This window comes from Mus musculus, chromosome 4 (genome assembly GCF_000001635.26).
Source record: "Mus musculus strain C57BL/6J chromosome 4, GRCm38.p6 C57BL/6J".
NCBI classification, from domain to species: domain Eukaryota; kingdom Metazoa; phylum Chordata; class Mammalia; order Rodentia; family Muridae; genus Mus; species Mus musculus.
The window spans coordinates 49,055,437-49,068,871 of NC_000070.6; the positions used below are offsets into that span (position 1 = coordinate 49,055,437).

Consider the following 13,435-nt stretch of genomic DNA (forward strand, 5'->3'; position numbering starts at 1 on the left):
AGTGACCATGCTTGTCCATGTGGTTAACAGAATGTGGCAGAATTCATGGTCTGTTCCTTCATCAAGTAGGATACAAAGAACCTAAGCTTCTCTCTTTATATCTTCTTCATTTTTCATATCAGCCTCAGAAAATTCTTGTTAGATATATGGCAGGGAAAAGATAAATATATCATCGCTCACCTGATCATCTCAGTCCTTTCCATGGCTTATATGGAAGTCATAGTTCCAATGCTCCCACAACACCCTAACTCTTATCCATAATAATAAAACCAATTTCATACTTTTATGAGTAATGATTTAGAAAGGCTAGAGTGAGATTCTGAGTATGGTCCTTCTCTGGTTATAATTACAATTTTGAAGAAGAAAAAACAACTAATGACAATTTTATTCTTTTGAGTGGAGGCACTAGAAAATAATTCTGGTGGGCTAGTTGTCTAGCATGATTCTGTCTCTCAAACTATCAGACATTTTGAGCCCAAACTTACTCTCTTTGTGAATTAGAAGAAAACCTTAGAATGGGCTTGATTTATCTGTTTCCAAAGAAATAGAAACTGTCTTCAGAAACCTGCTTTGCCTTTCTCATTTCAACTTCCATTTTTAGACAATTGCACAAAAGATTTTAAAAGCAGAACCTACCAACTTCACGATCTATAAAAGTACCAAGTATCAGTGTGTTCAGAAGTCTGTTTCAAAGAAAACATTTTATCAGCATATGTTAATTTGTGAGTTCGTATTTATCACTCACCCTTTAAACATTTACTGAATATATCCCACTTGCAGCAGAAGAACAAAAACTCTTTATTTGAGTGACTCATAACTGACCTGTCTGAAGGAAAGATAAACAAAAGCAGACATGCAGTGTTAAATTACTTATTATATACTCGAAGGATCATGGGGATAATTTTGCCATAGTTCTGTCAGCAAAAATCTTTATTACTACTATAGATCTTATACTCAGGAGTAAGACATCTGATAGGCAAACTTAGATGGGAAGAAAATATGTCGTCTAGTAGCAGGTGAGTGGGTAGTGAAAATATACACATGCACTGCGTGCTTTTATTCAACCGTAAAGGAAGAGGAATTCGTGAAGTTTGCAGAAAGATGGATGCAACTGGAAGCATTATTTGAGCTAACACGGGCTCAGAGAGACCAGTACCATATGTTCTCTCCCATGCGGATCCTTGCCGCTAGCTATTGAGTTTGTGTATCCAGAAGGGAGTAAATATAGGTAAAGGCAGGAAACTAGAAAGGGGCCCACGTGACTTCGAAGAAGGACACTTTAAAGGAGTTGGGGTGGGGCTAGTAACAGAGTAAGGTGGAGCAGGGAATGCGGGTGTGTGTGAGAAGATACAGTGGGGAAAGTGGGGGTAAGATGAAGGACGGGTATGTGTCTGGGAGTAATCATCCAAAATGAAATGTGCCTGGAAACCGCATATGAAACCCTACTTAGCTAAGCTAATGTCAAATGTAAAGATAAATATTTTTCAAAGTTGATTGCCAAGGAAAGTGCCAGTCGGGTGGGGGGGGTGGACCTCTATTCATACGATGAGAAATAAGGGGTGCACATGCTTGCTTGAAGACACGCCTGTCTCACCGTTATGTCCATACATGAGCAGAAAGGTGAGGCTAGAATTAGTTACTATTTGCAAGGCCACGTGTCTTCATAGTATTCTTTTTACTACATGGATTTAAATACATTAGGGTGATGCGTGCGTGGGTGATAGAAGAAGCCAGAAGGGAAAATTGGGAAGCTTTGGTTTTCAACTTTTTCACTTGCACTCTCTTAGAAAAGAAAATCTCAGCTTAAAACAAAATTCAGGGTAATGAAAACGTTAACCAAAACACTGAGAGCCGCAGTTTGCAGAGAGCCATGCAAGCTAGGAAGTGTTATATGCTTTGTGTACATCGTGTCCCCCCTGAATTTTCCCCACTCCCCACATAGGAAGGTTTTATTCTTGAACTGTCCATTCATAGTTCTATAGTAGATGCAGTATAGAGGGATTCCACTTGATTCGCAGTTCCACACATGAAAGGTTCTCTTCACCTTTGACCTTGAAGCTACTTGACACTTTCAGATGGTGAAGTGGGGCCCGGGGAGATGGCTCAGCAGGTTATGGTGTCCACAATTAAACACCACAAACTTAGTTTGATTCTCAGGATCCATATATTGTGGAGGGTAAGGATTGGCTTTTGCAAGTTGTTCTCTGACCCTGCTAATATGAGAACCTTGAAATTCCTGTAAACATTGTTGATTGTTCTAAAGGGAATGTGTGTGTGTGCGCGCGCGTGCAGATCTCTCTTAGATATTTCTAAATACTGTAATAGCAAAACATTAAAAAAATAAAAACAGTCATGGTTAGGAGCCCCAAATATATGTCAGAGGTTTCATTGGAGACCCTGATCTTCCTCCTGGGTGGATGGAAATCCAACGTTACTGTTCTTTAAGCAAAGGACTCAGCTTTATTCTCAATGAGGGGGAAGGTATTGCCACCTGCCACACTTCCTGGGCAGCACTCTTTCTAAGAACCTCCTATCCTGGTGTTCTTAGTTCCCCCCCCCCGCCCCTTCCTGAACTTTGCTTTTGTTTGTGGTATTTAGACATGCTGTTTTCTCTCCTCTGTGTGTGTCCTAGGATTTGATCTAATTGTCTGCTGTTCAAGTGTCACTCAGCATTATTATTGAGAAGACAAATGGGACACAGGTCAGAGTTCATCAAGAAGGCATCTGCTTGCTAGAAGTGCACAGTGGAAGCCCTCCGAAGTGATCTTTAAGGAAAGCTTGGAAAACATTTGCCAGAGAGGGCCATCTTCTGTGCTTCTTCCTTGGAGGGATAAAAAAAAAAAACAAGTGAGTGCAAGGGAGTTCCAGAAAGTCCCCTGTTTGGGATGTCTTTTTCTAAAGTAGGGAAGCAAATGGGGTTATGTGTGCTGCTGCTGTTTGATTAAACTGTGAGAAGAAAATGGACGCTTGTTGGTGCACAAACATCGCTGAGAAAGTTTCCACTCCACTTGCTGAGTCTCTCACCTGCCAATGTCCAGTGGCTTCAGGTTACTGTGCCTTTACAGGCTCAAGTTCTCTTACTGGACTTTCTTAAGCTAACAGTTGTTCTTCCACTTAGCAGAGGGGCCAGAAGCCTCAACCTATGAGAGCCCACAATTGCTTTGGCACTGGAGACAAGCGGGGCAATGGCTGCATTGTTCTTTTTGCCCTCTTGAGTAGGCAACTGTCTTCTCCATCGGATCTTGACACGGAACAAGGCTGAATCCAGGGTCCTTGGAGAGTCACCTTCCTTCCGCTACCCTTTATGTGCCTTTCTGCCCTGAAGCCGTTAAAGCTGTTTGGACTGGACGACTCTGGACTGCCTGCCCTTACTCCTTGCTAAACACAGACTGGAAGTTGGGGGAAGAAGGAAACCCAAGTCAGAAAGCTCATTTTAGTCCAGGTGCCACCTGCAGCCCGGGTTTCCTTGTGGACTTCTCTGCATATATCATGCTTTGGCCTCAGAGATTGCTTGAGAAAGCACTAAAAATATCCAAGGCAAGAAAAACGCAGCGCTACCAAAGACTGGCAAGCAGAAGCGGCTCCTAGGTGGGTGGGGATCCTGCCACTGGCTTCCAGAGCGCGGGAGCCCTGGCGTCTCTGCTCAGGGAGCACCTAGGTAGCGGGATTCCCGGGCTGCCTTCCAGGAACCCCGCAGAGTCTCCGGTACTCCCTGGGGCACAACCCTGCAAGCTTCATGCTTCAGCTCTTGAGAGAGAGCAAGCTCGGTGCCCCTCTCTGAGCATGCGCGGTCCTCTCCCCGCCTCTACGCCCCCCCACGCCCCCTCCCCGCCGGCCTTTTGCTCCTTCCCTTTCATTAAACAAACGGGAGGTCCCAAAACCTGGACCCAACGACAAGAGGAGGCAGCAGAGGAGGCTTAGCAAGGGATGGTCGCCGAGGGGAATCTGTGATCCCGCGCACTCCCGCCCCCACCCCGCCCACGAGCGCACACACACACACACACCGCACAAACACACACACTCGCATACGCCCGTGCCGCGCGCTCGCCCGCTCGCTCTCCCACGCAAGCGGAATGCAGCAGCGCCTGAGGAGCTCGTCTGCAGCCGCTGCCTGAATGCACCTCGCCGCCTGCAGTCCGTCCGCCCAATAGGGCGCAAGGAAGGAAGCTTGGCCGCCAAAGGTGAGTGTGGTGCCCGGGGCACAGCTGAGGCTGGACATACTGGGGCGAAGGGGGCAGGTTTCCGACTGGACGAAGCGACTCAGGTGGCCCACGCCTGGCTTGCCGGTTGCAAGGTGCAGATGAAGGTAATGCCCTGGTTGTTCCGAGGAGGAGAGCGCGATCCCATCCCAGCGAGGATCTCGGCTCCTGCGAGGTGCCAGATGGACCCAGAAGAAAGCTACCCCGTCCAGGCTCGTAAACTTTCCTCTCCTGTCATTTGGAAAACGTGGAGACAAAGGGGGCGTGGAGGCGCTCTCTCGGTCCGGTTCCGCCCTTCAGACTGCATTGGGTCGAGATACCCAGCAGGGTTGCAGGGGTGGGCGTGGGGATCCGGAGACCTTTCCAGTAGCTGTTGTCAAACCCACCGCCCCAGCAGGGGTTGAGATTTCTCAGCCCCTAGCTGTAAGCGTTGCCATTGATTTTGCCTCAGGCGTGGGCACCTGCCAGAGATTCTCTTTCCTGAGCTCCAGGCGCATAGTAACAGTGTCACCTGGAGAATTAGGATGGCCAAGGGCTTTCTTGTCGACTTCGACGGTGACCGAGTTTCTAGGGTGAGGCTCGGGTCAGTGCAGGATGAGTGATGAGTTATTGAAAGGCTTGGAGTAATCACCTCCTAGAAACGCCGGGCCCCAGGGTCTCTGCTCCCGGGAGAAGGCGCTGTCTTCACAAACACCACTGCAGCAGATCTGGGAGCTGGGCTGAGACAGCTGTGTGGCAGCGGTGTCAAGCGAATCTGGGAATTTATTTTTGCCCTGGATTTTGTGGCACACACGTGTGGACTACGTGTAGGATTCTGGGCTGTTATTTGTCTTTGTGGGGATACAGGTTTTTTTTTTTGCTTTCAACCTATTCTGTGGAGATTCTTTGCCACCTGCCACCTAGTTATCTAGTTATTTCCCTACCTATTTCTCTTCTGCACCAGGGAAAAGGTCCTGAGAACAGAATTTCCATTTGAAAAGCCAGTCCCCGCTGAGATGAACTCTGAGCAAGGGTCTCTTGCGACTGGGGGAAGCCTGGAATCTAAGGGCCCTTTGAGGTAGCCAACACTGGGTCAGCAGGTGAGGCCAGACAAAGAGGAATAGAAGAGGGGCAAACGAGAGGCATTTAAAGAGGTGTGAACAGACAGCCAATTAAGGCAGGATGAGGGCCAGTGGCAGGCACTGTAAGGCGTTCACTGATTCCATTCTCCTTTCTGGGGCTGTGGTTGGCAGTCCCTGTTCATGGAGTGGGATCTACTTTGGAGGTGCCCAGGTTGTTGCATCTGGACCACAAAAGACTTGGTCTTCCCAAACTTGCCTTTACTATACAAACAAGTTTGGGTTTTTAGGTATAGAAAGTAAATGTGTTCACGTTTCTCCATCCTGCCGTGTTTGTGACTGGAAGGTTGGGTGGATGCACGTGGGTACAGTTTTTGTCTCTTCTATAAGCTAGAGTCTGGTGTTGAAGCGAAGCTGGTGCTGGCAGAAGAAATGCTGGAGGCCGGGATCCAGTATTAGTGACTGGACCATATAGCCATGGGGCCTTCTCTCAGACCTTCAGGTGGCAATGATTTTGCTTTGATAACTTTAGGACTGAAATGTGAGACACTGTGACATATATGAGCTTCACTAACAAAGTTCACATGAGAGACCTTGTTTTGCCGGGTGAGGCTTGGAAGAGGAAAGGAAAAATATAGAGGGGCAGGGGTGGGTTGATCAAGGGAAACAGAGGACTGAAAAAGCCTAGCTTTAGGACTCCATTGAAGTGTACAGCGAGAAAGAAATCCAAAAGTGTTTTTGCTTGTTCTTTTTCAAATAACTAGGGAAGAAAAGACCTTCCCAGAAGCTAGTTATTCTTACCTCAGGGTGACAGTCTCAGCCTGATTCTCGAAACTCTCGGCAGGAAAAGATGGAGGGTTTTGGCTTTTTTTTTCTCCCCTTACCTAGAGTTCTTTATCTGCTACAATATATTTTCTTTCTTCCTTTGCAAGACGCAGTTATTTTGAACACGCAGATTCTGTTGACAGGTGCCTATTGACCATGTGTCCTGCACTCAGTACCAGAAGCCACTCAAAATCTAGAACCCAGTTCTGGCCCTCAGAGTGTTTTCAGCCAGTGGGTAAATCTGGGCTTGGCACACACAGAGCAGTCAGCTTGCACTGTCTCTGCCCTGTACTGAGCTCCGGACGTATGACCTGTGTAGTCCTCACCCTTCCTCTGGATTGTCTCAGCGTTTAGAGAACAGGCACCAGGACTTGTTGCTGAAGGAAAAAATAAAAACAAAACAAAACCCAGGAGAGTAAAAGCTGGTTCAAACCTTCAAGAAAGAGCAAACCACCCCTGGTGTATAACCAACTCACTTAATGACCGCAGTATAAGCAGAGTGCCAACAGCACATGCAAGCCAATGATTTCCTTTTCTTCCCCTGGAGAATGTAAGTGATTCTTGGGATACTTTCGAAAAATTGAATAGTCTTTGCAAGGAGGGAAGGATTGAAAGGTAATTCTAGGCAGAGGAAATGTGTGACTGCTTGATACACATTGGGTAACTGTAAGTCGTCCCGTGTGACTGTAGTCATATAGGAAAGAATGGCACCTGGGTGACTCTAATTAACAGCTAATGCTGTGGAGTGAGTGTTTGTACAGAGATATGGCCAGGATGCTATGAAAGCACACAAAGGGAGAGCTTCCAGGGAAAGACAGGTTGGGGGGGATCAAAAAGTTTCTTAGGGAGTCTGACAGGAGGTGAGTCTTGAACAAGAACAAGAAGAGAAGGACTTCCCAGGCAGAAAGCAAATCTGAGTCATGGAAGGAGTTTTGTGTGGCTGCAGCAAGAGATGCAGGGTCCTTATCTCCTTAGAGTGGGATAACAGCATGTCAGAGAAATAAGCAGGAGTCACGAGTCACGTGTGTGCCGGGAATTCCCTCTGCCCTCACCCCCACCCCCACCCCTGACGCTCCATCAAAAGAGCTTCAATTTTATGTGAAAGTGTAGGAGCCTTTGAAGGTTGGGAGAGTCTGAGACACGATCAGATCTGCATTAGAGAATGTTGGGCATGACCACAGCGTGGAGGATGGATTGGAGATGGTGAGGCTGCAGTCCCGGAGCTTACTGTGGGAAGATGAGTGTGAAATGACAGAGATGGTGGAGTAGCGGTGGGAAGCAGGAGGAAATAGGCCTGGGAAGCCAGAGATAGTGGTAAAACCTGCTACTCGCCCTCAGCATCCATTCCTGGGTGTTGTTTTCTGCTTTGTGAGTGCAGGGCAGCCACCTCTGTATCTTGCATATTTAGCATGGGGCTGATAGAGAGCCAACACACATTTGCTGGACAGATGACTAAATTAGTTGAACGAGTCACTGAACTCTCTGTAATGACTCTGCTCTAAGATAATAGACATTAAGTCATGGTCTCTGAGGTCCCCACTTTTGGGGTCCAGTGACAAAAAAATGTACTAGGGAGACTGCAGACACATATCCTCAGCTTAATCTGTGAAGAAATGCCACTCCTCCACAGAATCACTGTGAACAACATTGAGGCATCATTTTAGAGCACCTACTGAAAAAATTGGCTTACCAGCAAATCTTGGACACGGTGGTAGGATCATTCAATTAGTTCCTGATACTAAGTAGGTTATAATGAATCTTTCCCTATTCCCCTTGCTTGTCAAAATACACTTATTTACTGAATTTAGTGGAAACTTTGTAAGTTGGAGCTTAAGGCTCCTAAGCTCTAGGGTCTCATTTAAAGAGCTCTTGGCATCTTGGCATCGTGGCCAGACTCCCATGATCTAGAAACCCACAATACAACTTGAGTGTCCATGCATCTTAGTGAGCCAGTATCCACATATCTTGAGTTACAATATGAACGTCCCCACAGTGGTGAAGGAAAAGTAGTGTTCCAGATAGCCTGGTGTATTTGATAATATGATAGATGGGCAGATGATGGCAATGGAGAGAAAAAGAGGTTAACGAAGATGTTTTACAGAAATGGATTTTGGTGTATCTCTGGAACATCTCCTAAAATACTGGGATATATCTCAGTATACCGTGATATCACAAGAAATATCAACTCTTATTTTCATTCGAAAAGACCCAGATGTAGCTGTCTCTTGTGAGACTATGCCGGGGCCTAGCAAACACAGAAGTGGATGCTCACAGTCAGCTAATGGATGGATCACAGGGCTCCCAATGGAGGAGCTAGAGAAAGTACCCAAGGAGCTAAAGGGATCTGCAACCCTATAGGTGGAACAACATTATGAACTAACCAGTACCCCGGAGCTCTTGACTCTAGCTGCATATGTATCAAAAGATGGCCTAGTCGGCCATCACTGGAAAGAGAGGCCCATTGGACACGCAAACTTTATATGCCCCAGTACAGGGGAACGCCAGGGCCAAAAAGGGGGAGTGGGTGGGTAGGGGATTGGGGGTGGGTGGGTATGGGGGACTTTTGGTATAGCATTGGAAATGTAAATGAGCTAAATACCTAATAAAAATGGAAAAGGAAAAAAAAGAGAGAGAGGATGGGAAGAAGATCATAAATCCAGAAATAAAAATCTCAACACTTAGCTACAGGTAGGGGTAAAAGAGAGAGTCAAATAAGGAATGTAAGAATGGGCTTCACAGACAAGGTAGGGGAGAATTAACATGAAAGCCAAAAAGCCTAAGAGAGCTGTGAAAGGGATAGTCAGGCTCCAGAGATGTACCCTGGATCAGGCCTTGCATCAAGACACAGACATGGAATCTGATTTACAGCATGCATAGTCCTTTTTTGCCTCAGTGCTGAGACAGTTCCTCTTAACAGCTTTCTTGTGAGGTACCAAGCTAGTCAGCATCAAGACCAGCTCTCAAAGCTACTGTGGTTATTTTATAGTCTGTGTCACTTCACTGACCGTATCAGTGAGAAGGATGGCTTTAAGTGAGAAAGAATCTAAAGTAGAGAACTGAAGATAGACAATGAACAGACCTCCCCTGTGACAGTCAGCAAAGCAGCCTCACACAACCGTGTGCACAGAAGTCATATTTCAGAGTCTAGAGGGGGAGTGGAGGGAAGAGCATCCGGGCTTGTGCATCTATCCATCATTTATGAAGTCTGGCAGGGGAAAGAGTTATGGGACCATCGGGAGAAGATGTCGTGAGCTTGCAGCAAGTTCTTATCAAGGAGGAGCAGATGGAAAGAGGTAATGCTTAAGAACAAAAGGTGCAGGGATGAGAGTAGGAGAGCAGAGCAGAAAGCATGTCTGGTCTTAAGAATGTGAGAAGGTCTGGGGGCAGACACAGGATCCCCCTCCCGCAACTACTAAGTCATAGGTGTTTCCTGAAGCCTGGAGAACTATAGTCTTTTGGTTTTGTTTTGTTTTTTTTTTTGTTTTTAGTTTTAGTTTTTGTTTTTGTTTTTCGAGACAGGGTTTCTCTGTATAGCCCTGGCTGTCCTGGAACTCACTTTGTAGACCAGGCTGGTCTCGAACTCAGAAATTTGCTTGCCTCTGCCTCCCGAGTGCTGGGATTAAAGGCCCGCGCCACCATCACCCGGCAAGAACTCTAGTCTTGAGTGTCCAACCTGAGTGCTGTCACTGGACCTGCAGGTTGATGAACCTTGTTTAAGGAGCAACATGGCTACTGCCTGAGCTCATTCTGAATTCACTCAAAAATCTGAATTAATTGAATTCTTTGTTGTTAAAAAGTAAATGTTGGCTTGCAATAAACATTAGCTCATAAAGAAAAAAAAAGTAGATGTTGGGTGGGGGCAGTTTCTGCCTTTTTAAATTTTAAAAATTGTTTATCATCATCATCATCATCATCATTATGTAGGGGAGAGAGAGAGAGAGAACAACTAAGGAGGGAGAGAGCACACATGCCAGTGTTCACATGAAGAGATTAGAGGACACCTTTCTGTGGGTTATCTTCTTCTACCATGTGGGTTCTAAGGATCCAAGTCACCTTGTCATTCTTGGCAGTAAGCACTTTGACCTGCTATCGTCTTACCAACCTTCAGTTAAATTCTGACTCTGCTACTTATCAACTGTGTGAGTTTGGGCACATAATAAATCAATCTCTCTGTGCTCTCAATTCCTGCTGTACTTAAGAATCAAAGAGGGAGTGGGAGGGGATGGGATAGGGGGTTTTTGGAGGGGAAACAGGGGAAGGGGATAACATTAGAAATGTAAATTTAAAAAATCTAATAGAAAAAGGAATCACAGAGGATTGTATCCTGAAAGGCTCTGAGGATGAGTTATTTGTTCATCTTGTTGCAAGGGGATAAAAGATCTTACTTGTGAAAACAGTGCAGTGAAAAATATACAGCCCATGGGTGCTTTGGTGTTCATTAGACCAATCTTTTATTAGTTAGCTGATTGTAATGCCAAGTTTTGGGGTTGAGGAATTAAATCAATAGAGACAATCAAGGTGGGGGAAGGCTAGCTAGGCTGCCTGCTGGGGTGGCTGCCAGGAACTTTTGCTTCCCACACCTGAGGCAGAAGATGAAAGCTTCAGCCTTTCAGCCACTTCACAATGGGAGCTTAGCTGTTGAGCAAAATGCTCTCGGGGACATGATTACATGTCGTAATTACAGCCCTACCTAGGTACTGAGAAATCTAGACTCTAGATACCTCAGATGTGAGACTGACAACCTTCTCTAGCAAATTGTCTGCAAGTTCTCCATGGAAAAGTTTGTATAGTGCCCTAAACAGAATCCCAGGAAATAAGGAGGCCCCATGGTCTAGCCAGTCAGCAGCAAAGCAGTTAGTGGAACTCAGGTTTGATGGATAATCAACTTCTATATAAGGTATATTTATATGCATATGCATACATATATGCCTGTGTATACACCCATCCTATTTATGTTCACATACACTAAATTCCTCCCAGTCCTCCCAGGGAGAACTTTCTTTTTCACCTTGAAGTTTCTGGCTATGATGTGCCCTCCTTTTGGAATTCCACTCTTAGGTGGTCCTGACCTCCTGATCTTTTCGATTTCAGTGCCTAACTTAGTGCTTGGTTCATAGCTACTGCTCAGTAAACACTTTACATTGCAGACATAAGTGAACAAAGCTTACTCTTTGAGTCATCGACACTGTCCTAAACACAGTCCATTTTTGTTGTTGTTATTGTTTTTTTTGTTTGTTTGTTTGGTTTTTTAAAAGAATAACCATAGAGTTTTCCAGTGTAGTGGGTCATAGAGTGAGCTACCTCATCAGGCTTCCACTTGAAATGTGATTAGGAATGAGGAATCACATTTTCCTGAGGCGACTAGTGACTGTAGGTGAGAAATGTCCAAATGTAGGCTGAGAAGTCCCTCTACAGCATGGAAATTAGATGATGTTAGAGGAGCATGGTTGTGCAAACATGCTGTTGGCTTCTGTCTTTATTTAAGTTTTAAATATTTTGATCATTCTAGAGCTCTTTGATTAAGTATGAATTTAAAAATATTTCACCCAGACACTCCAGTTTGGTTGTTGATGTTTAGGGGAACTGTTTGAATTCCCCCCCCCCCCCCCCCCCCCGGATATCATTGTCTCATTCCCTGCCTTTTCACAAAGTGTAGTAAGGATTTGTCACTAGCTTTTGCACCGCCAACAGAATACAATGGCGATGCCATTTAAAGCAAGAACACACATCGAAAAGCACCGATGGAACCTTAACCTAACATACAGACACGTGCTGATAACAAACTTTCATGACCTGGTTGGCATGAAACATTGCATTTGATGGTTAAAGTCAAGCCAAAGAGCTAACCTGAGAGATGGGGAAAAGTGCCATCTACCTATTATTTGCTTACTTCTGTCTCAGAGCTGGAAGGGGTTGTAAGGATTGTCTAGACAAATCTTTTTGTTTACAGTGTTTTTCATGCACCTTTTGTCTGCTTTTATAATTCGGAGGTTTTTGAGCCGTCAAGCTGGGAAATGGTTGACAATGAGCACACCTGTCAACTTGGCCTGCATTGGATTGTAGCACGGTGACCTGTCTGTGAAACGAGGACAGCAAGCACAGTGACAGAGACTGACTGTTTCTGAAATTAGAGAGGTGAGAAAGAGCATCAGTGGGAAAGAGAAAGAACTAAAGGCAGGGAAGATGGAGTGGGTTTCCTAGATACCGTGTAGGCACCCCAGCTGTCTGGAGGACTTCATGTGTGATAGGTGTTATCAACAGTAGGTTACAGCACACTGGTGAGTAGTTACCAACATCTTCACTTGACAGCTGAGCAAATCAAACTGCAGAAAGTTGAGCTGGCTTACTCAGTTGACTGACACAGAGTTAGATTCACAGTCATAGATGCATCCAAAGTCAGTGCACAGCCCATTTCTTCTAATCCTGAAGACTTGGCATTCCATACCATCCATAAGCCTTTTGCTCTCTGGAAAACCTTGGGGACAAGCTTTGTGGCTAGTCAGTGTTTACTGGCAGGGAGTCAGCTTGGCATCCATGCAGGTAGTCCTTCAGCTATGGCAAATTTATGTTTTTCATCCATCACTAACAACCTGGAACAGAGTCACATGCACACACGAAATAAGTATCCTCTTCTAGTGAGTATCATAAATCTTGACATGACTTGGAAGCGCAGATTGCCTCAGTTACAATAGAAATGGCCATCTCTTTCAGCATTGTGGCATCAAGTGTTTGAAAGATGCTTACAGACAGTCTGATGAAAAGGTGGCTGTGGTGATGGGAGCAACCACGAGATAAGGAGATGAGCTGTCTGCACAGCTGAGGGGTGAGGGTGTCTGGGGTGCCATTTTATTGAGATTTCTGATAGGAAGCCTTGAGCAATGGACCCTCATCAATATATGAGTTCAATGAAATACATAATCAAGTGGAATAAGATGCAATTAAGAGGTATAGTCTGGTTGAGAGAGCTGATGCCCAGCTCAGCATCACTACAAGCCACTTTATCACTTTACCATCATGTCTGTGACCTAGTCTGGCTGACTCACACATTCCCTTGATCTGAAAACTGGCCCACAGCCTACTCCCCTTGGGACCCCCAAAACAAAACAAAAATGACAAAAAAGAGATATTTTATTCTTACTTGTATAATAGGGAAGCCATCGTCTCTGCAAATAGTATTCTGCATTTTCCCTGAACTTTAAAAGCCAGACAGTACCTTAAAAGCTTGAGAAAAATCTTTTTGGTTTAATTTAGTTTTTGTTTGTTTGTTTTGTTTGTTTGTTTTATGACACATAGCACAATTTCTTGCCAGGCTAGTTTGAACCAATAATAATACCACACCTCATCAATTTAAAA

General features: G+C 45.2%; 1 protein-coding gene across 1 annotated transcript in view; it reads left to right on the plus strand.

Moving 5' to 3' along the window:
- Positions 1-4,025: 4,025 nt before the first annotated feature.
- Plppr1 (phospholipid phosphatase related 1) overlaps positions 4,026-13,435 on the plus strand; it is a 280,800-nt gene continuing 271,390 nt past the window's right edge. Inside the window, exon 1 of the mRNA NM_178756.4 lies at positions 4,026-4,181. The gene's annotated coding sequence lies outside the window, so the exon portion shown is untranslated. The remainder of the gene's footprint in view (positions 4,182-13,435) is intronic.